Here is a 25,613-nt window from a genome sequence, read left to right as displayed (position 1 = left end):
TTTTACTGTATAAAGGCTCAAGAGCAAGTTCACATCTAAAAAGCACTCCAGCGGATCGTCGATTAGAGGCAGGAACAACCAGAGACATCACTATACTCACTATAAGAGGCCTAAAGCTCTCAGATTCTGCTCTTTATCACTGTTCTCTCAGAGACACAGCACAGTAATACAAAGACACTGAAAAGCTGTACAATAACATAACAATGGTGTAGAGGAAGATAAAGATGGTCCCTTTACCAAGCTGTTATCAGGTAGCCACAGAAACATGTGTGGTTGCACACACAGCTTGAGGCTTTGCACAAGATCAGGAGTTGAATAGAAGTCATGCTCTGTACATTCCTGTTTGGTGAATTTACAAAGACTCCTTATTCCCAGCAGAGAACTGAAGCAAACTAAAGGATAGTATTTGGACTGGATAAATAAAAAAACAGGAACCAACCAGAGAAACAAACAAAATCTTGTCTTTTTTTTTGTCCACAAGATGGTGCAGTGAGCTGACAAATGATGCACCAAGTACAAGAACCCTGCTTACACCCAACTCAGAAATACTGATTTCTTTAATAAAGAGCACTACTGTGTACAAAAAAATAGATTCAAACTGTTCTGCAGTTATTGATAAATAGTAATTTTAGTACTCAGTCAAGCACCTACATCTGAAAATGTCTCCTAAGAGCCTGTTTAGAGGTTTCACATCAATAGCAGTGAATTTTCAATTATAAACCTTTACATTGTTCATTGGTAATTATTCTTTTTCACACTATATTGATAAATAAATATTGATTTGTGTAAATTCATAATACAATCACCAACATGTAAGTTATATTTTGATAAAATGTAGTCTGATCATCTGTTTTGTGGGTGAAATGTTGAATTTTTTATTTGTACATGCATAATGTAGCTGTGAAATAAAATGCTGAAAAATAATTTATTTATTTTTTTACATTTATTATTTTTTTTTTTTATATTTATTTTTTTTAAATATCAGTTAAAATGAGTTCAGCACTCTGATCCATATATGAACTAAAACTTTAATGTATAGTGTTTAAGGATTGACATGATCTATTTTTATTACATATTTTATTTTCCTGTCAGTTGGACTCACAGATTCTTCATGTGAGATTAAATGCAATGCCATTCTGTCAGCAACATCATTACCACTGTCATGTGATGCTGTGGGGTGGAGCCTCATGAACCTTTAAGATGTTAATGTCATAGAGCACAGAAAGATCTACAGAAATATATTTTAATTCAGTTAAAACAATTCATCATGTTCACTGTTATATTTATGTGTTTGTGGCTTTCAGTAGGTGAGTTATATACAAATCTTTGTTAATTTGGTGATTAATTGGTCACTAATTTCTTTTATTGAATAAAATCTGAATGTTATAAAACTTTGACTTGTTTGTTTAAAGGTTAAAAATGATTGTTCTCTTCTCTATGACAGGTGACTCCATGGCAGATTCAATAGAGCCACTTTTCCCTCATAAAGCAGTAGATGAAGGTGGTGATGTGACTCTGTCCTGCAAATACAAAAAGACTACTTCTGTCAGAAACCTGCAATGGTACAAACAATATCCAAAATCCAGACCTGAGTTCCTTCTTCACATCCTTCCAAGTGGAGATACAAGTTCCCTTCCACCACGTCTAAATGCTACAGTTAAAAATGAGCAAGTGGATCTGATCATCTCCTCTGCTGCTGTATCAGACTCTGCTCTATACTACTGTGCTCTGCAGCCCACAGTGACAGGAAATCCAGCTGCACTGTACAAAAACCTCTACATGGTTTTGTTGCTGAGCGAGTGAACAGTCAGGTTCTGATCTGTACTCAAGCACAGGGTTGTTCATTGAAAGATACAGTGCTGCAGAAAGGGGGCAGCAAAAAGCTACTATTCTCTGAGGGAACTTGTCCCTTTCAATTAGAATATACACATATACTCAAAACTGTTGTCTATTTGCAAACTTTCAGAGGTGGCAAACGTACACACATCCTTCACCTAAGTAGAAGCACAGGACTCATGTTTTAAAAGACTCTGGTAAAAGTTCTGCCTACACTTTTTCACTCAAGTAAAAGTAAAGAGGTTTGGGTTCTTGCATGTACTTAAGTAAAAACAACTACCTGTTTTAGTGTCATGCTGGTAACTGGACCTCACATAATATAAATCTAATAATAATACAAAATCTCAACTTTTGTTGCCTAATGAATGCATCCAGGCTGAACATCCACCATATAGAACACAGGCAGAGAAAAGAAGATGATGATCAGGTGATCAGGAATGTCTCTGTTCTCAGTCATGTTAACATCACTGACTCCCTCTGTCTCATCCATGTTAACCCCAAACTTCTTGTTGCCTTCTGACTGCTCATTGTTTGCTTTAAAAACTAGTCTACATCTGTGGTGTGAGAGCCAGGAAATGATACACCAGTGGTAGATAAAAAAAAGGTGCACAATGACAAGAAACAGGTTAATGGGCTGGAAACGGCGGGTAAAGAGACGAAAAAATATTGACATTTCACCAGATAAATTTAAACTAAATTAACGAGCCTGTTTTAAAAATCTAAGTAAATGTAACATTTATCTTTATTTATAAATGTATGATTTATTAATTGGGGATTTGCTTTAATATATTAAACAAAAACTTATTACATTTTATAATTTGGAGTCATTTTTTGTTCATGTTTAATTAGAAGCATGTTGTTACAGTAAGTTCTAGTGAGCATCAAGTCATTTCTATCACTTAATTATATTACAGTGTGTCCCATTTGCTACATTATAGCTTTAGTTATTACTAATTAGACCATTTGCACCATGATTTCTGAAGAGGAATTCACACAGAGTGTAAATGTTACAGTGACAATTGGGAGTGAAGGATGTTTTCCTGAACAATCTGACAATAACTGAGTTACAGATTTCAGTGGGAACTTAGTGTAAGTATATATACAGTAAAGGCAGTTATAAAGGATCAAAATCATGTGGAAACAGAATCATATTCCAAACTTACCTGCACCTGTTTAATTATTGTAATCACATATAATAAAACATGTTTAGAGTTTATTGGTTACAAACTAAAAGCAAATAAAATACTAAAGTTCAACCATTTGTGATCTCTTCAATCCAAACTTTACTGTATTTTATCTCTATATAGTATATACTGTATTTCTAACAATTAATTAATGTACACTGTTGACTTCATTTTTTTTTTTTATTGGTGCCTTTCAAATTATACAACAGCAGCAATAAATAAATTACAAAATAATTAACAAAATAAAATTACATAGTGATGTATTTATTTTTTACTTAGTAGAAATGTACATTAGCTATAGTTAATTTTGCTAGTTTTCACATTGATAGACGCAAAATGTATTAAAAAAAAAAAACAGAACCTTATAAAACAGATTCTTTAGTATCAGGTGATATAAGTTTTGGGATTAATTAAAATATCAAAGCTATTGTGTCAGGTGTTACTGATGCACACTATGTGGAACTGATTTGTCTTTTAGTGGTCAGTTGTTTTTTTTTATCTCATTCCATGTGATCAATTTTCTTTCCTTCCTTCATTAATTTTGTTAAATCATTTTCTCATTCATGTGTTTATGATGTATGTAGATACAAATGCATGTTACTCTGCTGGTTGTAAATTTTTAAACACTGAACAGATGGAAAGTTGATTTTGGAATTTAAACATCACTACAAAATGGCCGACACTCTAAATAGTGCACTATGTAGGGGATAAGGTGCAGTTTCAGACACAGCATGTGTCACCTTTAATCACCAGCACTCTGATGACCTGCACCTGTACTCAATTACAGTTAAAGTATTTGACCTTTTTATCACCACCACCTCACATTTGTCTTTATTGCATTTTGAGACTAAACCTTTGTATCTTACAATTTTTTTTTTTTCTTGTCAATTTTATGTTTTGTAATTTCCTGAGCACTGATTGTTTATTAATACAGATTTTTGCTGAATATATTATTATCTTGTGTCTGTCCCTGTAGCCTAAAAAGGATTTTGTTATGGGTCTGTGCTGTTTTCTGGTGTTTGCTCAGTCTTTAGCTCTCTGCTGTTATATATAGTTGGTCACCTCTATATGAAAAAATGGGACCACTGAAGAGCATGAACCTGACCAGAGGAGGCAGAGACTGAGGATTAAAAGCAGCAATGTGAACATTGCTAGTTTTGCTGTCTGCTAGCTTTGCTGTAATGCTAGCTCACTTGGTTTGAAAACAGGTAAGACTGTGTGCACCTATAGATTCCACCATGTAGGTCCCATCACTGTTAAGACACCCTAAGTTAGAGGGCAGGTGCCACACCTTGTATTTTTAAGAGTGTAGCTTAGTGTAGTCTGCTAGATTATTGTTGTTTGTTAGTTAGGTTAGCTTTCAAAATACAGCCTAGAGCAGTCCTTTTTCCTGAGTTCATTTCTTTGGCACTATCAATGTTCTCTTGCCTGTGTAAATCTAGTCGTCTTTTCACCCTTGAACTTTGTGGCATTCTGTTTAACCACCTTTACACTTGACCATTTAAAGCATTAACCACTAACGTCTGGTTCTTATACTTTTATCCAAACAACCCACAACAACTAAATTGTTCCTGCACTCCCCCAGGCTTAGCCAGAGTGGGAACTTAACCAGCATCAAGGATACAAATGAAATACTCTGACCATGATCAATAAATAAGATGCCGCCTATCTCTCCAACCAAATTACAGGAAAAGACGTGTAAGTAAACTTTCTTTTACTGTTCTAAATAACCATTCAATACGTTTTAAATGTGTTTTTATTTATTTTTATCTTTGTTTTCCCAGGAACCTGATCAGGCCAGGACGACAAGCAATGTAATAATTTTTTATATATAATTAACTATAAATATACAATTTCTATAAAATGTTTCCAGTGTGTAGGTGAAGCAAGATTATGATTAACCACTACATAGACTACACTGCTCTGTACAAAACTTTAGGTCTGATTTGTAAAATTCAGCATAATGGTTCAGTCCACTGTTTACTTATAAAGCACTAAATGGTTTGGCTCCCATGTATCTCTCCAGTCTTTTAACACGCTACAATCCGTCACGCTCCCTGAGATCTCAAAACTCTGGGCTTCTAGTAGTTCCTAGAATAGCAAAGTCCACTAAAGGCAGTAGAGCATTTTCACATTTAGCTCCTAAACTCTGGAATAGTCTTCCTGACAGTGTTCGGGGTTCAGATACACTCTCCCAGTTTAAGTGTAGATTAAAAACATATCTTTTTAGCAAAGCCTACACAACACACATCACACACTTCACATCACAACCTTGTGCTCCAGAATATATGATTACATTCCCATTATCAACTTGTGCTGTTAATATCATGAACAGCAGCTACGCTAATTCCTCTCCACTGCTTCTCTTTCTCTCCCCATCCTGAGGTTTGGCCAGCTCCGGTCACGTCCCACCTCGTGAAGATTATGGACCTATGGATGATCATGGAGAAGTAGATGCCAAGTGTTTAAAGGCCCTGGCATGGAGAAGCTGATGCTGGATCTATGATGATCACAAATTGTTCTGTATTGTTGAAAGATTTATGACCAAACTCTTGATGTCACCCATATGAGGATGGGTTCCCCTTTGAGTCTGGTTCCTCTCAAGGTTTCTTCCTCATATCATCCAAGGGAGTTTTTCCTTGCCACTGTCGCCACGGCTTGCTCATCAGGGACAAACGCACACCATTCACCTTCACTGTTGTTTTCTGTAAAGCTGCTTTGAGACAATGTCTGTTGTGAAAAGCGCTATACAAATAAACTTGACTTGACTGTTCCAGACTTTACTCAGTCTGATTTAAAAGCTGTAGATATTTAATTGGGTTTTTCCCCCATTACCTTAATTTCTAAAACAAATAAATCAACACATTCTGCTAAGTCACTACATATACATAAAGACTTATGATCTGTAAAGCTGGGATTTGTACCATATTGAGTAATGATTCTTTGCTGTCTGCATCATGCAGGCCATGTTAGCTTCCTGGTGAAGAGCAAGTGGTGCTGAACAAAGACCAGGAAGATGGTGTAGGATCTCGACTGTAAGGTCAATCGGGACGCTTCTCACTGTCGTAAGCAGGTAAGTGCTTCTGCTCCCTGAAGGCCAGAAGAAAGTATAAAGTAGAGCTGCTTCTTGCAATCCATTTGGATCCTCACCCAGAAGAGTACTTGGATCTACTAATACATAGACATAGACACAGAAATTGGAGCGGTTTGCGCAAGTTCACACAAACATTGCTGTTTAAATACACAGACTATACAGACTCTCCTCACTTTACAGACTTTTGCGAATAGGAACAAACCTGGAACAAAGTAATTTGTTCGGCGTGGACAAAAATTCAAAACAAAGAGACTAGCGCTAGCTAGTTGTCGACCGTACCGAGTCTACATGATGCTCACTGGACTACGGCGAATGAATTGTTTTTTTATTAGTTTTTATTACTTATACCAAATATTGTATACAGTGTTTTGATTTGTTTTTGTATATTTTATTGTTTTTAAGTGTTTACAGCTCTAACATCATATATAGAGATATGCGTAGTCAATATCAAACACAGTAACAACTTGAACAAATTCATGGTACAAATGGTCATTTGGAAAGTAACTCGTTCGTAAAGTGGGGAGCATCTGTACATGTATTTTGCATTTTATTCTATAGTTTTTTTTTCTTTTTTATTTAACACCAAATATATAATAATTGTTGTAATGTGTGTGTGAGAAACAGACTAAAAAAAATAATTATTCTCTACTTTATCCCTCCTTTTTTTTTTAGTTTTGCCTGCAGTTAGGAGACCAGTGGCCTTTTCCCCAAAAACTTGTCTTGTGCAGGCACCAGCAGGTCCCCCAAGTTCAAAAGATGGTTGTGGATCCTTGTAAGTACACAAAACAAAAATAAGACCTTATTTGGAAATTGTCAATCGTCTAATGTTGTACTGCTACTTCCACAAACCCACTCTGGATCCCTTAATATCAACCACCAATAGAAATCACTTCCAAACTCCAAAATTATAACCCGTGACTTCAAAGCACCATGTTCCTTTTATATTTTCTGTAGTTTTTGATATTGTGAACCACAGTAAATTCTCAGGGGTCTTGAAAATGACTGCAAAGATGGCAAAGATCTCCTACCTACAAGGTCAGTTATATTGGGTGACTTTGAGGTGATGCACATCTTTTCCACCATTTCCACTGGTGTCTTAAAAGACTCAGTACTTGGTTCTCTATTTACAATTGATTTCTCTGAAGTCATGCCTTCACATAGGATTTTGTAGAACTGATATGGGAAATAAAAATCCTATTGAGTGCATGTTTATGATATTTTACAAATGTTATGCATGTATGACATTACAGAAATATTGAGTTGGCAATATTAGTACTACTGATGGTGACTTGAGATATTGGAAATAAAATTGTTTATTTAATCTTGTTATTAGCATACTTACCCTGTCCCTTTCTTCACTTAAGATCTACATGATTCCTCCTGATGCCCTACCTTTTGATTGAGTTCTCCTCACTGCACTGAGGCACCACGGAACCTGGGTCCAGCACCAAAAGAATTCAAGCCAAGCCCTGGTCGACATCTACCTGTCTGCTGCCTTCGAGATCTCCACCCAGAATGCTTTGTATATGCTGGCATGAACAACCCCAGGCGAAGGCAGACTGCTATCCTGAAGAGGCACTTCAGGATCCTGGTTGATATGGTACAAAGCACATTTACCTACCACGAGGATCATGTTTCAGAACCGCTTCCCACATACCAAGGAGGATTTGAGAGGTTCAATAGACTTTTCGCTTTCAAATATATGCTACACTCATGGTCTCAATAACACAAACTGCTCTTTTCCAATATCTGGTATGTTTACTGGGAGTGTCCAAGGTTCTTCCACCCTGATTGCCTGCACCTTAGAAGAAATTAACTGGTATAACTCTGAGAATGAGCTTGGACTGTAATAAGTGTCAACAATGGATTAGGACAGAAGTTTTGCAAGTGCCAATGGGCTTGTTTTGAGTTTTGTACCTCAAGATTTTTTTCTCACACCAGATCAAATTTTTTCCTTGCCACAGTCACCACTCGACTGCTTAATAGGGGTAAACTTAGACACTAAACTTATACATGCCAATAAGAACATTATTTCTGTAAAACAATTTTTGGACAATGTGTTTTTGTTTTAGGTGCTAGAGCTGAACACCTGAGCAAACTCATAGAAAACAACAAAAACAATCCCAGGTTCCTTTTTACTACAGTAGATAAATTATCTACAAATCAGGCATCTGAAAAATGTGTTCCATCACAGTTTAGTAGTGAAGACTTTATGAATTTCTTCACTGAAAAAATAGATAACATTAGAAAAACAATTGTGGCAGTTCAACCTCTGAGACCATCTCCTGACACAGTGTTACCTTCAACTCCGCTGTTTTACATGTATAGGACAGGAAGCGCTGTATGATGTTATCACAGCTAAATCGACATGTCAGTTAGATCCCATTCCAACAAATCTACTAAAGGAAGTGTTATATACAGCTGGTGAGCCTCTTCTGAATATTTTTAACTCCTCACTATCTTTAGGTCATGTCCCTAAATCCCTCAAGCTAGCAGTTAAGCCCCTCATTAAAAAACCTAATCTGGATCCAAACACGCTATCGAATTACAGACCAATTTCAAATCTGCCATTTATGTCTAAGATTTTAGAAAAGATTGTCGCTGCCCAGTTATGTTCCCACTTGCAAGAGAACAATTTCTTTAAAGAGTTTGTCAGGTTTTAGGCACCATTATAGCACAGAAACTGCCCTAGGTAAAATCACTAATGACCTGTTTTTAGCTTCAGACCAAGGCTTCATCTCCCTGCTAGTTTTACTAGATCTTAGTGCTGCGTTCGACACTATAGATCATGATCTTCTCCTCGATCGCTTACAGAATTACATCGGCATTCAGGGACAGGCATTGAGCTGATTTAAATCCCACCTGTCCAATCGTTACCATTTCGTAGATTTAAATAGAGAGCTATTCAGGCTAATGCTAGTAAACTATGGCGTGCCACAAGGTTCAGTTCTAGGACCTCTGCTCTTCACAATATACATGCTTCCCTTAGAAAATATTATTAGAAGGCATGGAATTAGCTTCCATTATGCTGATAATACCCAACTATATATCTCATCTAAACCAGGCGATACAGCTCAATTAACTCGGATAACTGAGTGTGTTAAGGAAATAAGAGATTAGATGACCCATAACTTTCTACTTTTAAATTCTGATAAGACAGATTTTGCTCATCGGCCCAGTACAATACAGAAGCTCCAGCATCTCTACCTGCACTTAGACAGAGGTTCTGTGCTCCACTAGTTCAACAGTAAAAGACCTGGGACAAATTTTTAGACAGCAACTGATCTTTTAAAACTCATATCAACCAAGTTACAAAAACAGCCTTCTTTCGCCTTAGAAATATTTCTAAGCTAAGAAATATGTTGTCTATATGCAGAGAAGCTCGTCCATGCGTTTGACCTCCAGAATAGATACTGTAATGCATTACTCGGTGGATGTCCTGCATCATTAATAAACAAGCTTCAGTTAGTTCAGAATGCAGCAGCAAGAGTTCTCACAAGGTCAAGAAAATATGATCACATAACCCGAATCTTATCGTCCCTACATTGGCTTCCTGTTAAGTTTCGAGTAGACTACAAACTACTGCTACTCACTTATAAAGCACTAAATGGTTTGGCTCCCATGTATCTCTCCAGTCTTTTAACACGCTACAATCCGTCACGCTCCCTGAAATCTTAAAACTCTGGGCTTCTAGTAGTTCCTAAGTCCACTAAAGGCAGTAGATCATTTTCACATTTATCTCCCAAACTGTGGAACAGTCTTCCTGACAGTGTTCGGGGTTCAGACACACTCTCCCAGTTTAAGTGCAGATTAAAAACATATCTTTTTAGCAAAGCCTACACATAACGTACGTCTCACATCATAACCTTGTGCTCCAGAACATCTGATCACATGCACATTATTAACTTGTGCTGTTATTATCATGAACAGCAGTTACTCTAATTGCTCTCCACTGCTTCTCTTTCTCTTTCTCCAGTCACATCCCACCTCGTGAAGCTTATGGACTTTAAAGAAGTTTTGACATTGGACCTCCTGGAGTGTTTAAAGCCTCTGGCATGGAGAAGCTGTTGCTGGATCTGTAATGATCACAAATGTTGAGCTCAGTAGCTCCTACTTTTATACCAAAGACTGTAGAAAGAACATTTACTTATAATCTTATACTCCAGTACTCATCTTAGTTCTCACTCTCCAGTGTTGTGTATTGTTGAAAGTTATGATCAAACTCTTGATGTCACCTAAATGAGGATGGGTTCCCCTTTTGAGTCTGGTTCCTCTCAAGGTTTCTTCCTCATAACATCGAAGGGAGTTTTTCCTTGCCACAGTCGCCAGGACTTGCTCGTCAGGGATAAATGCACACCATTCACCTTGACTGTTTATTTCTGTAAAGCTGCTTTGAGACAATGTCTGTTGTGAAAAGCGCTATATAAATAAACTTGGCTTGGCTTGACTTGACTACCAAACTTTCATCAGCACATCACCTGCCCCTCCAGGGGCGAAAGGACACTGGATCACTGTTATACACCATTCAAAAACAGCTATAAGGCACAATCACGTCCACTGTTTTAAAAAATCGGACCATCGGTTATGAAGTCATTTGAAAGACTGGGACATCACTGGACTCTTGCTGGACCCCCTGCACTTACAGAGCAAAGAGGTCTGTGGATGATGCGGTGAACATGAGACTGCATTTCTTTCTGCAACATCTGGACAAATCAGGGACTTGGGTGAAAATTCTGTTTGTGGACCCTTTCAGTTCGGCCTTCAATCTGATCATCCCAACACTCCTCCAGACCAAACTAACCCAGCTCAAATTGATGTCAAACAGCTGTACTATCAGCACTGGTGTGATAAGCTTCTGAAGTTTTGCAGACAACACTAGTCATTGGCCTCATCGAAGACGGTGATTAATATGCATATAGAAGCGAGGTTCAGCAGCTGGCTGCCTGGTTTAGTCATAACATGGGGCTTAAAACACCACCATCTCTCAGGGCCTGAAGTGTGACAATCACATCGACTTCGTTTTTAAAAAGGCCTAACAGATGATACACTTCCTTTGCCAGCTGATGAAGTCCAACCTGCCACAGAAGATGCTCACAGCTCTTCTCGGCCATCATCGAGTCTGACCTGTGCACATCCATAACTGTCTGGTTTGGCTCAGCTACACAATCAGACATCAGAAGAGGACAGAGGATGGTTCAAATGACTGAAAGGATTTTGTGTTTTCCTGCCCACTCTACAGGTACTGTACACATCCAGAATGTAAAAAAGGCTCAAAAAATCACGTTGGATCTCTCATCCATGCCATATACTTGTTGAACTTTTGCCTTCTGGCTGATGCAATAGACTACCAAGACAGCCAGGCACAAGAAAAGTTTCTTCTCCCAGGCATCTACCTCTTTAACAATTAAATGCTTCTCCCATTGTGCAATAAAATAAAAATGTGCAATACCACTTGTGTACCTTCTGTGAAATATTATACATTTATTGTTTTTTATAAAAATGTTTTATATTTTTTTCTTTCGGCTTCTCCCATCAGCGGTCGCCACTGTGGATCATCCTTCTCCATACCCCCCTGTCCACTACATCTGCCTCTTTCAACCCAACTACCTGTATGTCTTCCCTCACCACATCTATAATCCTCCTCCTTGGTCTTCCTCTTTTCCTCCTTCCTGGTGGCTCTATATAACATTCCCCTACCGACATACCCCATGTCCCTCCTCTGCACATATCCAAACCATCTCAATCGCACCTTCCTCACCTTGTCTCCAAAACATCCTACATGCGCTGTCCCTCTAATAAACTTAGTTCTAATCCTGTCCGTCCTCGTCAATCCCAACAAACACCTCAACATCTTCATTCATTCATTCATTCATTCATTTATTTATAAAAGCACATTTAAAAACAACCCAGGGTTGACCAAAGTGCTGTACAAATTAGAATGAACAGGTACAGGTATACATTACAAACATTACAAAGAAAGCAATAAATGAATAGATTAAGAGCTTAGAAGATGTGTTTTAAGATTTGATTTGAAAGAAGAGAGTGATGATGCCGACCGGATCGATGCTGGAAGGTTATTCCAAAGTTTAGGGCCTACTATTGCAAAAGCTCGGTCTCCAAGATGCTTTAATCTCGTTCTACGAAAAAAGAGCATTTCGAGAGTGCCTGATCTGAGGTTCCTAGAGGGGTTATGATGGTATAAAATCTCAGAAAGGTATATAGGCGCTAAACCATGTAGTGCTTTAAAAACAAAAACTAGAATTTTAAATTCTATACGCAATTTTACAGGTAGCCAATGCAAAGAAGTAAAATCGGATTGATATGATCAAACTTTCGTTTTCCTCTTAAAAGTCTGGCTGCAGCGTTCTGTACTGTTTGAAGACGTCCGATCAGAGATTGATTTGCTCCATAATAGAGCGAATTACAATAATCGGGACGTGAAGTAATAAAAGCATGGATAAGTAGTTCAAAGTTCTTAAAAGATAGAGCAGGTTTGACTTTTGACAAACGTCGTAGGTGAAAAAAACATGATTTGTTGACAGCATTAAGCTGTTTATCAAACTTGAGCCCTGAGTCAAACAGAACACCAAGATTTTTTGCATATGGAGTAACATAAGAGCTTAAGATGCCGAGGTCTAAATTGCTAAAATCATAAAAATCACTTGGACATCTTCAGCTCTGCTACCTCCAGCTCCACCTCCTGTCAGTTTGTTTAGTCAGTTATTATTTATATTACTTTGTTTATTTATCATTAAACATATTCCTTGTAAGTGCAAACATACTTGGCAATACGGCTCTTTCTGATTCTGCTATATGCTGCCTCTGAGTGAAATTGTACATAAACATGGTATTAGCTTCCATTGCTATGCTGATGATACACAGTTGTATGTTTCAGCAAAGCCAGATGTGGGAGATCAGCTTAACAATGTTGAGTGTGTAAAGGACATTAGACAGTGGATGTTTGATAAATTCCTTCTGCTTTACTCTGATAATACAAAAGTACTTTTACTAGGACCACATGCAGGTAGAAGTAAACTTTCGGATTACGTAGCATCTCTGGACGGTGTTTCTGTTTCAGTGTGTACAGCAGTTGAAGTCCTTTGTGTGATTAATGACTCCAGTCTTTCCTTTGAGGTTCATGTGCAAAACATTACCAGGATTGCCTTCTTTCACCTTAAAAATATTGCTGAAATAAGAAATTTAATGTCACATGATCCAGAGATCCCTCATGTCCGTTACCTTCTGGCTTTTCCTTTTAATTATGCCGGCCTGGACAATCTTGGAGTTGCTAACTCTTAATCACACTGTACAATCTCTAACTTTTATATAACAAAAAAAAATACTTCATCTGATTTAGATCGCCTTCTATCACAATTTAATTCATATACAGAATCTTAACTATATAAATATCTTTCTAATTTTATCTTTTTGCTGCATTTGTGGTGAGTTACTCTGATGAGTTATTAGCAATATTAGACTGTGGTTTAAAGCTGCTCCTAGTAGATGTATTTGTCTTAAAAATTCACACTAAACTGTCAAGAATAAATACTCATTAATACTCATAACTCATACTTTTATTAGAGCTGAGCATCAAGAGGTTTAACAGTCCTTAAGAAGAAAATACAACATATAAATCTCGATTAATGTCCTTAATCTTAATAAACATTGTTATTTTATAATTCTAGTATTAGGTGATACAGTATATCTATTATAGCTGAACCCCCTAATTTGGAGACATCACTAAAATACAGAACTGTTTTACTGTTAGTTTAAAAAGTAAAAGTTTATATTTTATTTGTCAAAAATGATTGTATTTACATAATTACACCTGCCTACACTTTGTGTTTGCTGTCAGTAACACTGTTGATTTTGACATCTGATGCTGTGGGGTGGAGCTTCATGAACCTTTAAGATGTTCATATATTCAGACCTCAGAATATTTTCTTTTAGCTAAAACCTTCATCATGTTCACTGTTATATTCATGTGTCTCTGGCTTTCACTAGGTGAGTTATACACTGACATTTTATTTCACAAAAAAATTTAATGGAGATTTATATACTGTATTTTTCAGATTCATTATGTAAAAGCTTAAAACATTAAGTTCTCTTCTCTATGACAGGTGACTCCATTGCAGAGTCAATAGAGCCACTTTTCACTCATAAAGCTGTAGATGAAGGTGAAAATGTTACTCTGTCCTGCAACTATAAAACAAGTAATACAGGCACCATCCTGCACTGGTACAGACAAAAAACAAAATCTAAACCTGTGTTCCTTCTTTACATCAATCTGTTTGGAGGAAAAACTAACCCCATGCCACCATGTCTGGATGCTGAAGTTGCTAAAACTAATAAACAAGTGGATCTGATCATCTCCTCTGCTGCTGTATCAGACTCTGCTCTATACTACTGTGCTCTGCAGCCCACAGTGACAGGAAATCCAGCTGCACTGTACAAAAAACTCCACACAGTTTATTCTCCTAAAATACTTGATTGCAGTTCAATCATGGCTGACCTTGGTGTAGTCACTTCTATGAATTCAACCCCCTGCTTTAAAACACATTCACTTTTTTCCTCCAGAAAGAAATTTGACTGACTTCAAAAATATGTATTTTGTAATATTATATTGTGTTCGAACAGTTAAATGTGAACACAGTTTGCAGTGGTATTTCAACAAGACATATTGTGGTTACATGAACCTGTAAGACACTAACACTTCTTAGAGAACATGCAAATCCTACACAGCTGTATAAGAAACACCGCAATGTTTATGTGCTCAGTATTGGTATGAATTCCTCATCTTCTGTGTTGGAGCTTTTGAATATGAACATCATTTTAAAATCTTTAAATGGGAAATAGCGAGTATATAAACAATAGGCTTAAAATAGCAATTATGAAATGGTTTATATAATAAATCTATGCAGGTACCACACCAATGTTGTACTTCTATTAGTGTATGTTGATGGGTTGCCAAATTAATAGAAAAAGTATTATCTGCTTCCCTTCAACAAACTCTTCTCAGTATAACAAAAATTACGGTATTTATGGAGGATAAAAGCTAGAAAGACTCAGTTCACTGTCACTGATACTGTAAAGTGATGATCTGTACAATGTTATACTACAACAGCAGCACTTCCTGGGTGTGGTCTTCTAGAGACGTGTTCCCTCATGTGTAAAGTTCAGCACATACAGCACTATTATACAGAATCCTCACAGAGCTGTGTTCAGAAATGACTCAACTCTACACCTTACTGTACATAGTGAGATACACAACACTGATTCTCACTGTAGCTACAGGTACTTCACTTTCACATTTAATTCCCTTTTTATTGTATTGTATCATGTTTGCACTAATCTAGTTTTTTCTTAATTTCTGTGAATGTACCAAATATCTAAAAAATACACAATTCACAAACGTGATTATTATTTATTTTTCACAGTGGGCAGTTTTGCAGATAAAATTGGGCCAGTGGACAAAAATGGCAATGTTGTTGGAAAAGAAACAGACACTGTTACTCTTAAATGTTCATATGAGTCAAGCAGCAGTAACATATGGTTTTACTGGTACAAACAATCTCCTCACAGCGCACCACAGTTTTTACTCATTGTAGGTGACACTGCCACTGACACTCGATTACATTCAGACTCAACCAGAGACTCTACTGAACTTACTATCAGAGGTCTAAAGCTCTCAGATTCTGCTCTCTATCACTGCGCTCTTAGAGACGTAGCACAGTAATACAAAGTTAATAAGAGCCTGTACAAAAACCTAACAATGGTTTATATGAAGTGAATAAAACCACAGATTAAAGATAATCCTTTGACGAATTTAACAGTAAACCACAGGCAAGTTGTGGTATAATGCAGGTGGAAGAAAGAGAAAATAAAAAATAAAAAGGGTTTGAATATAAAAAGCACACTTTAATCACACCAAATGTTTTTTATGATTAAAATATTTTATTGACTCTAGCAAAGGCATTGTGTCAGCTGTTTATGGACTGTACCATACTGAATTAGAATAAATCTCTCCTGAACAATAATGGCTCACTGACATCTTTCATAGTATTACCAAGAGCAGCAGCTGGTTTGTTTCGCACCTCATTAAGATACTTACGAAAATATTTATCATTATTAATACACAAGGTTTTATGCAAAAATATTTTTCTAATTATATAATTTTCACGCTTTGTGTTTGTTTATTATGTGCTCAGGACAGATTCCCCGTGTGATTCTGAATGTAAAGTCAGTATGTTTCAGTAAGAATCAACAATCGGTCAGTAACATTGGTGACTGTCATGTGATGCTGCGGGGTGGAGCTTCATAAACCTGTACGATGTTATGATGAACATATCAGAGAACATCAGAATATTTTCATTCTGTTAAAAACATTCATCATGTTCACTGTTATATTCATGTGTCTGTGGCTTTCACTAGGTGAGTTATACATTAATATTTTTGTTATTCCATAAATGTTAAGTATTGAATTAGTGATATATGAGTGTGTGGTGATTAGAAAAAGCAGAATGTAAGATTATTTATCTATTATTTGTGCACACATTAAAAGTTAAATGCATTATGTTCTCTTCTATAACAGGTGACTCAATGGGAGATTCAATAAACCCAAGATTCACTCATAAAGTTGTAAATGAAGGTGATGATGTTACTCTGTCCTGCAGCTACAGCACAAGTGCTACATACAGCTACCTGCACTGGTACAGACAACATCCTAAATCTAACCCTGAGTTCCTTCTTTATATTTATGATACAACTGGAGGAAAAAGTGATTCAATTCCACCACATCTGGATGTTAAAGATTTAATAAAACTAATAAACAAGTGGATCTGATCATCTCCTCTGCTGCTGTATCAGACTCTGATCTATACTACTGTGCTCTGGTGCCCACAGTGACAGGAAATCCAGCTGCACTGTACAAAAACCTCCAAACTGTAATTTTATATATTTTATATTTTTAGATCATTAGTAATAATTACTCTATTGAATTATCTAATAAATGAGCCAGTGGCTTAAATAAACCTTAAGAGGAACCCATCCTCATCTTGGTGACAACAAATATCCATTCATTATAGTTCCAGCTTTGTTGACATTTTCAACTGTTCACTTATGGAGACTTGATTCAGCTCATTCAACTGTTCATGAGAATTGCAACCCAAAATCACTGTAGCAGACTGTTTATATTAATTACAGTCCAAATCCATCTTCATGGTTCCTGAGTTTAATCTTCAGTTCTTGAGTGTAAACAACCCTAGAATAAAGATCAGTTATAAACATGTCTCCTGTCTGCACCATGTTACTTTTGTCTGTAGTTCTATGTATCACTAAACTTTAAGAATAAACAGATTCAATACTCAATAATCGGATTAAATACTAACATACAAAAATGTCTATTTATATTGACTGCTTTTGATGATAAAACGTGTGCAGCATTTATGAGTCTATTGTGCTGCATTTCCACAAACAAAATACTATCACACTGTGCTGATATCACATGAACAATGAAACAATCAATAAACACATTTTCCTATAGTGGATGAACTTAAATAAAAATTTTATAAATTTAAATGTACTATTTATTATTTATTAATATCTTCAAAGCTGCTTTGGGACAATGTGCATTGTTAAAAATGCTATATGAATATAAATGAATTAAATTGGAAAAATCAACTAAAAATAAACATTTAAGTAAAAATAATGATCTCTGCTGTGATTGTGATAAAATACATGAAATGATGGAATAAAGATGTAATAATTCTATTATCAGAGATGCAACAAAAATCCAAAATAAAGGGTACATTTAAATTATGGTTTTATTTTAAACACTTATTTATAATTAATTATTTGGCACTTGATCCAGCACACTGATGTTACCTACTTTATTTACATCGAAAGAAAGAAAGAAAGAAAGAAAGAAAGAAAGAAAGAAAGAAAGAAAGAAAGAAAGAAAGAAAGAAAGAAAGAAAGAACATCAGCACATACAGCACTATTATACAGAATCCTTACAGAGCTGTGTTCAGAAATGACTCAACTCTACACCTTAGTGAGATACACACCACTGATTCTCACTGTAGCTACAGGTCATTACTATTCATCTGTTTATTACCTTTATTATGTAGAACCCCTGTTTTTATTCATTCAATAGTTTCTTAATTCATATCTCAGTTTTTGGTTTGCAAAAGCTACTTTACTTTTTTTTATTTTAGTAATTATATTGTCATTTTTTACAGCAGGCACTTCTACAGATAAAATTGGGCCAGCAGATAAAGATGTCAACATCATCAGGAAAGAAACAGACACTGTTACTCTGACATGTTCATATGAGACATATGATCATCGATTGGAGTCAGAAACGTCCAGAGACTCTACTAAACTTATTATCAGAGGTCTAAAGCTCTCAGATTCTGCTCTCTATCACTGCGCTCTTCAAGTTGTAACAGCTGCACAGTAATGCAAAGACACTAAAAAGACAAAGACACCTTTTTTGTAAAAAGGCCTTTACAAAAACCTAAGACTGGAATATAGGAAGCTTCTAAAACCACAGCAGATCTAAGGTGTTCGTTTTATCAAGTTGTCAGTTAACCACAGACACAAACAACATTTGGTGTAACAGATGCAGCTGGAGGAAAGATAAAATAATAATGAGGGATTAACCCCGATATTTTCATCACAGTAGTTTACAAATAAGTCTACATTTTAAGGTGTTCCAAAATATATTTAATGACATTTCCAGATCTTTCGTTCATTTGTTCATGTGTTTATACATGTACAGTACAGACCAAAAGTTTGGACACACCTTCTCATTCAAAGAGTTTTCTTTATTTTCATGACTATGAAAATTGTAGATTCACACTGAAGGCATCAAAACTATGAATGAACACATGTGTAATTATATATGGAATTATATACATAACAAAAAAGTGTGAAACAACTGAAAAATGTCATATTGTAGGTTCTTCAAAGTAGCCACCTTTTGCTTTGATTACTGCTTTGCACACTCTTGGCATTCTCTTGATGAGCTTTAAGAGGTAGTCACCTGAAATGGTCTTCCAACAGTCTTGAAGGAGTTCCCCGAGAGATGCTTGGCACCTGTTGGCCCTTTTGCCTTCACTCTGCGGTCCAGCTCACCCCTAAACCATCTCGATTGGGTTCAGGTCCGGTGACTGTGGAGGCCAGGTCATCTGGCGCAGCACCCCATCACTTTCCTTCTTGGTCAAATAGCCCTTGATGCCTTCAGTGTGACTTTACAATTTTCATAGTCATGAAAATAAAGAAAGCTCTTTGAATGAGAAGGTGTGTCCAAACTTTTGGTCTGTACTGTACCTGTATATACTGTTTGTACATTTGAACAAACATGAATTTTGTTCATACAGATAAAAAATGAAATTGATAAGTTAAAAAAGTCTTAGTGAATCTACATTGTCTGTGATTCTAAATAAGTGTATAAATGTGTCCTGTGATAGACTGCTCTCCCATCCAGAGTGTATTCCTGTTTCATTTGCAGTGTTATTGGGCTCCAAATCCACCCCAACTCTGACCAGTATAAAGCTGTTACTGAAGATAAAGGGATGAATGTATACGGACAATTATAGACGTGGGACTCTGATAAAACCATTAGTGAAATAAATAAATAGATGTTGGCTGCAGCTGCAGGACACTAAGCATTTGTTTATATTGTTTATAAGGTAAAGGGGGTTGTATGTGATTAAACAGATTGGTGCAGAGAAATGGGAAGTTTTGGAACTAGGAGTTGGTGACCTTCAGCAATTGTATGGAACTAGTTTGGAACCCCTTTGCCATTAGTTATTATGGATGAGTGGAGTGATGCACAACGAGCATTCGCTGTAAAAGCCTTTTATAAGAATGGTGATAGTGTGAGTGCTGTGCAAAGAGAATTTTGGTGTCATTACCAGTTACTATGATTGTGTCCTGTATGCTCATGTGATTATAACATGGTTGCATAATAAAAAAAAAACAACAACAACAAAGTGATGATGCGTGTTGTTGAATGTCGCAGTGAGGCCTCCTTTATGATGCCAGCTCCAACAGCATCAATATTCTCTGGTGTGTGGGTCATTCGACACCACCTGGGAACTAGTTTTTAAGCTGAACCTGTTTCTTTAAAATGATCAGACATCCTACCTGGATTTGCGCCACACTCCATCACAATTCTTATAAAAGGTTTTACAGTGAACGCTCATTGTGCACAACTCCACTGCTCCATTATAACTAAAGGCAAAGGGTGCTAACCAAAGTCCCACTGGTTCCAAGCGATTGCTGACACCCCAGGTTCTCCAAAATGTCACGTTCCCTGCACTAGTATTAGAGTGATTCTGCTCTCTTGTGGTAGAATACACAGTAAGAGAGTCAGTAAAAAAAACACCTCCCAGAGAAAGAGATCCCAGACTTCATGCATTTATGATTGCATAGGATTTGGATTCTTACTATGTATTAAATGTGGCAATTGAATTTATAATAATTGTAGCTTCACCACACCTGTATGTAAAGTACAATAGTGTGTTACAGTCTTTCTCCTAGGAAACACAAGATGGCGCTGTCAGTTATCTTATTGTGGGCCAAATTTTAGAGTTTCAACTGTTCAGATCCTCCAGAGATGCTGCTGTCTTTAATCATGAATTGCTTAATATTGACTGTAATATTGTTTATTTCCTGCATGGACAAGCACATGTTGGGTGCATTAAATGAAATAAATCTCTTCTAATGGCGGTGTTTAATATTAAACACTACAAATTGTTCATGTATCAAATGGCTTATGTATCATTAGGGATAAATGTACAGGGACTAATTACTGATGCTTAAGTTTATATGCACAATGTATTTAATCTGTAAGGATGGAATCATGTCTATTTTTTTAAAAGAACTATACAAATAAAATTGAAGATCTTTATACAAGCAGAATTTAACAGAATAAGATCATCTTTAGCCTTTATAAAGGACTTTCAAGGTTACAAGACTACAAGCCTCTTAATAGGTGGCACAAAAACCTTCACCAGTATCAGGATTTCAGAGACCATAATCCCTTGTGAGTTACATTTTTGCATTCAGCTTACAACTTATCCCAGAAAGAAAGTGCATGTTTATTTATTTATTTTTTTTGCAGTTTCAATTTTAAATGGTAAAATATTTTTCTCTTCTGGGGGACAGAACCAGTGCTTCCTGGTGACAATGAAACATTATCAGCAGTGTGAGCTGCAGGAAGGTGGAGCTCCACAGGCTCCTACACTAAACTGCACTCATTCCCTCTTTATCTTTCAGCAGCTTCCATCTCCATCATGCTGCTCTTTCTACTGTTACTACTGATGCTTTTTCTAGGTATGTTCATCTCAGTATTAGTTCTAATATGTGTTCATATTTCATTCCTTCTTTTTATTTACTTTCGTTTTTTTCCCTCAGGCAGCACATCAATGCAAAAGCGTCTTATAGCAGAAAAGCATGTTTCGGAAGGTGATGATGTCATTCTGCCCTGCAATTTCACTACTACTACAGGAGATTATGTACAGTGGTATCGACAGTATCCCGAATCCAGACCAGTGTTCCTCAACTCCACCTTTATATCTGCTACTGAAAAACAACCTGGAAACGCTGATAAAAAACCTGAGGATCTGAAGATCTCCTCTGCTGCAGTATCAGACTCTGCAGTGTACTACTGCGCCCTGAGGCCCACAGTGACAGGAAACTTAGCAACACTGTACAAAAACCTCATTCCAGGCAAAGGAAGTGCTTAAAGTGTGCTCTAAACTCAAACACTGCATCTCTGTATCGGCAAAAATAACACTTTGATTTGTCATCAATACATGTACATTAATTTAAAAATTAAATTGGCTGGAAATTGATGTGTAAAAAGTAGAACAATAGGGAGTCTATGCACCTTTGGTGTTTGGAACCCTATTATAGTTTAAGGACCCTGCTTTCATCCCCCAATGATACAGACTTCTTTTGGTTATGAATACTAAATAATTTGCACAACTCTAATATATATCTGACTCCAGCATGTACAAGCACTGAATAAATTGACTTTTATTCACCTACTGCTTTCACTTTGTGCTCAAGTTCCCATGTGAGGCTGAATATAAAGCCAGAATGCTTCAGTACGAATCAACAATCGGTCAGTAACAGTGTGACTGTGGGGTGTCATGTGATGCTGTGGGGTGGAGCTTCATGAACCTTTATGATGTTAGCATGAAGTACAGAAAGAATATTTTCATTCAGCTAAGAGCATTCATTCATCATGATTACTGGTTTATTAATGTTTCTGTGGCTTTCACTAGGTGAGTTACACACTGACTTTTTCTTATTTCAGAAATATTCATAGTGATCCATTAGTGTGTGTTGATAAAAGTATTTAAATCAAACACATCATTTTAAATAAATGTGTAAACTTTAAATGTAATATATTCTCTTCTCTATGACAGGTGACTCCATGGCAAATTCAATAAAGCCACAATTTAGTCATGAAGTTGTAGATGAAGGGGATAAAGTCACTCTGTCGTGCAGCTATGAAATACTCACTGGTACAACTGGAAACTACCTGCACTGGTACAGACAATATCCAAAATCTAAACCAAAGTTCCTTCTTTATATTTCTCAAAGAGGAGATTTAAGTCCAAACAATCCCCCAAGAATGACTGCTGAAGTTGATGATGGTGATAATAAACAAGTGGATCTGATCATCTCCTCTGCTGCTGTATCAGACTCTGATCTATACTACTGTGCTCTGGTGCCCACAGTGACAGGAAATCCAGCTGCTCTGTACAAAAACCTTCACAGTTTTGTTATATTGAAGGCAGTTCTGCCAATGATTTTGAAAATTTAGATGCCTTTTTAGGGAGTCTCATGGTAATAAAGACTTAATATTGTTGACACAAGTTGCATTTTCAGCAAACATCATATCTTCACTAAACACTTTACAATGGTCAGTTTTGTGTTGGATATTAAAGCGTGTCCTGAGATCTCCTGAGAAGTGTGAGGTGAGAATACTCTTTGAATTGGACGTCGGTCCTCACCAGAACACCATGAACAAACCCTTTCACACACTAATTTACACTTACAGACAATTAATCCCAGCAAATTTAGATTTTTTCGTCATGTTTTTTTAGAAACCCACAAAGACACAGGGTGGAAGCGCAAAACTGCACACAAACTGACAGTAACTTCACCTCAGCATCAAACTAGGAACCCTGGAGCTGTGATGCAGCAACACTACTCACTGTGTCACTGTGCTGCTACTAAACACATCATCATATCAGCACTAAAGACAAAACTCACCTCAATCCTCATAGCAGAATTCCACAAAGTCAGTGGACTCATGAGTTTCTCTGTTTTGGTCAGAATTGGAGATTTCTGTGTATAATGTACTCACAGACATTAACTTTTAGATATAACTATATTCCATTAAATTAATTTGTGAATGCTTTGATTTACTTTATAATCTTGTCTAGACTGTGTGTCTGCAGTGTAAAATGTATGATGGGTAAAGAGCAGGTGGTAAAAACAGTAACTCTGTTGGAAGATTTCTAAATCCTTGTTAGCTGAGGCAGAGTGCAGACTACAAGAATTAATCTTAGAATCACTCCCTCTTTCATACTACATGACTTTAAGGTGATGTTTTTTCTCCTTGGTGGACACAAGATGGCTCAATCACTCATCTTATTTATAAGCTCCACACAACCCTGCTCACATTCTCTGATGATGAATCCTCATTTTCACAATAAAACCTCTGTGATATAAACTACAGCTGTTCTTCTATCATACACACTGCACTAATATTATCCTCACTCCTGCCCTGATTACTCTTAGTAGCTCAACTCATTTATAGAGACACCATTCTGATAAAACTACACAACTGTCCACTTCACACTAAACTGTCATAAGAATAAATACTCATTAATAAAAGAAAGTAAGAGAAAGTAAAAGGAAGTACAAAATATAAATATAAAATGAATTTCCTTTTTCTCAATAAACCTTATTATTTCATAATTTTAACATTAGGTGATACAGAATATCTGTTATAGCTGAACCCCCCCCAATTTAGAGACATCACTAAAATACACAACTGAAATATTTAATAGTGTAATTGTTAGATTATATTTTAATTGGCTAAAATGATTGTATTTAAATAATCAGACCTGCCTACACTTTGTGTTTGCTGTCAGTAACACTGTTGATTTTGACATCTGATGCTGTGGGGTGGAGCTTCATGAACCTTTAAGATGTTCATATATTCAGACCTCAGAATATTTTATTTTAAATAAAGCCTTCATCATGTTCACTGTTATATTCATGTGTCTGTGGCTTTCACTAGGTGAGTTACACACTGACTTTTTATCACTCAGAAATATTAATAGTGATTTATCAGTCTGTGTGTGAGTCAGACTTTTATACTGTAGTTTTTAGTTTGATTATGTCAAATCTTAAAACGTATCTTCTCTATGACAGGTGAGTCCATGGCAGATTCAATAGAGCCACATTTTACCAATAAAGCTGTATATGAAGGTGAAAATGTTACTCTGTCCTGCAAGTATGAAACAAGTGATTCAAACCCCAACCTGCACTGGTACAGACAACATCCAAAATCTAAACCTGAGTTCCTTCTTTATATCGATCTATTTGGAAGTAAAACTAACCCCATGCCTCCACGTCTGGATGCTGAAGTGGATAAAACTAATAAACAAGTGGATCTGATCATCTCCTCTGCTGCTGTATCAGACTCTGATCTATACTACTGTGCTCTGGTGCCCACAGTGACAGGAAATCCAGCTGCACTGTACAAAAACCTCTACACAGTTTTATTACATTGAAGGCAAAATAAACTACTAAAGTTCAATCATGTGCAGATCTTCAATACTAGTAGTACTGGATTTCCTCTTTTATAGTAAAGACTGTAATGAAAGTATTTACCAGTTAAGTAATGCACATGTAATTTAATGTGATTTGATATAATTTTTTTATGGGTATCTTTTGGATTATAAAAGAGCAGCAACAGTTTAAAAAAAAACAGATATTATTCCCTCGTGGTAAAAAATCATCTCTCCATTCATCAATCCATTTTAGTAGCCACATACAGTGATTCAGACCTAGCAGTAACTTAGCGTAACTATAGTCTAACTAATGTCATGTGTTTGCATGGATACATATAAAATGTTCAAAAGGGAAACATTTCTTAATTTTAAATTTAGATATATTATTAGATAACATATTTATATGTTGATGTATTTTTGTAAAACTGCTTTGTGACAATGTCAATTGCTAAAATCTCTTTACAAATAAAAAGTGACTTGAATTAAGCTACAGTAAAAACTTAATCAGTGAGAAACGAGGGTCTGGTGGTGCCTTTGTATTCCAGACTTCATGCATCAATGACTGCAAAGGATTCAGATTCTTGTGTTAAAAGTGCAAATTGAATTTATAATGATTGTAGTTTGACCACACCCCTGTATGTGCTCTTAATATTTATCAGTTAAACTACAGGT

General features: G+C 36.3%; 1 protein-coding gene and 1 long non-coding RNA gene across 5 annotated transcripts in view; one reads left to right on the top strand and one right to left on the bottom strand.

The window, feature by feature from the left end:
• The window catches only part of LOC310726362 (hatching enzyme 1.2-like), a gene marked incomplete at its 3' end in the record, with an annotated part of 50,779 nt that overhangs the window by 6,282 nt on the left and 18,884 nt on the right, over positions 1 to 25,613 (bottom strand). The window lies entirely within an intron of this gene.
• On the top strand, positions 4,084 to 6,306 carry LOC310726398. 4 transcript variants are annotated; one of them, XR_014533725.1, is made up of 5 exons: positions 4,084 to 4,228; positions 4,606 to 4,718; positions 4,805 to 4,834; positions 5,984 to 6,097; positions 6,237 to 6,306. It is a non-coding gene; the product is annotated as an uncharacterized lncRNA (long non-coding RNA). The 4 variants fall into 4 exon arrangements; XR_014533727.1 differs by lacking the exon at positions 6,237 to 6,306 and having other exon boundaries at positions 5,984 to 6,230; XR_014533726.1 differs by lacking the exons at positions 4,805 to 4,834; positions 6,237 to 6,306 and having other exon boundaries at positions 5,984 to 6,230.

The sequence above is a fragment of the Silurus aristotelis genome (assembly GCF_946808225.1).
Source record: "Silurus aristotelis genome assembly, chromosome: 5".
Classification (NCBI taxonomy): Eukaryota; Metazoa; Chordata; class Actinopteri; order Siluriformes; family Siluridae; genus Silurus; species Silurus aristotelis.
Note: the sequence above shows the minus strand (reverse complement) of the source record. Positions and strands in the feature narration are given on the sequence as shown.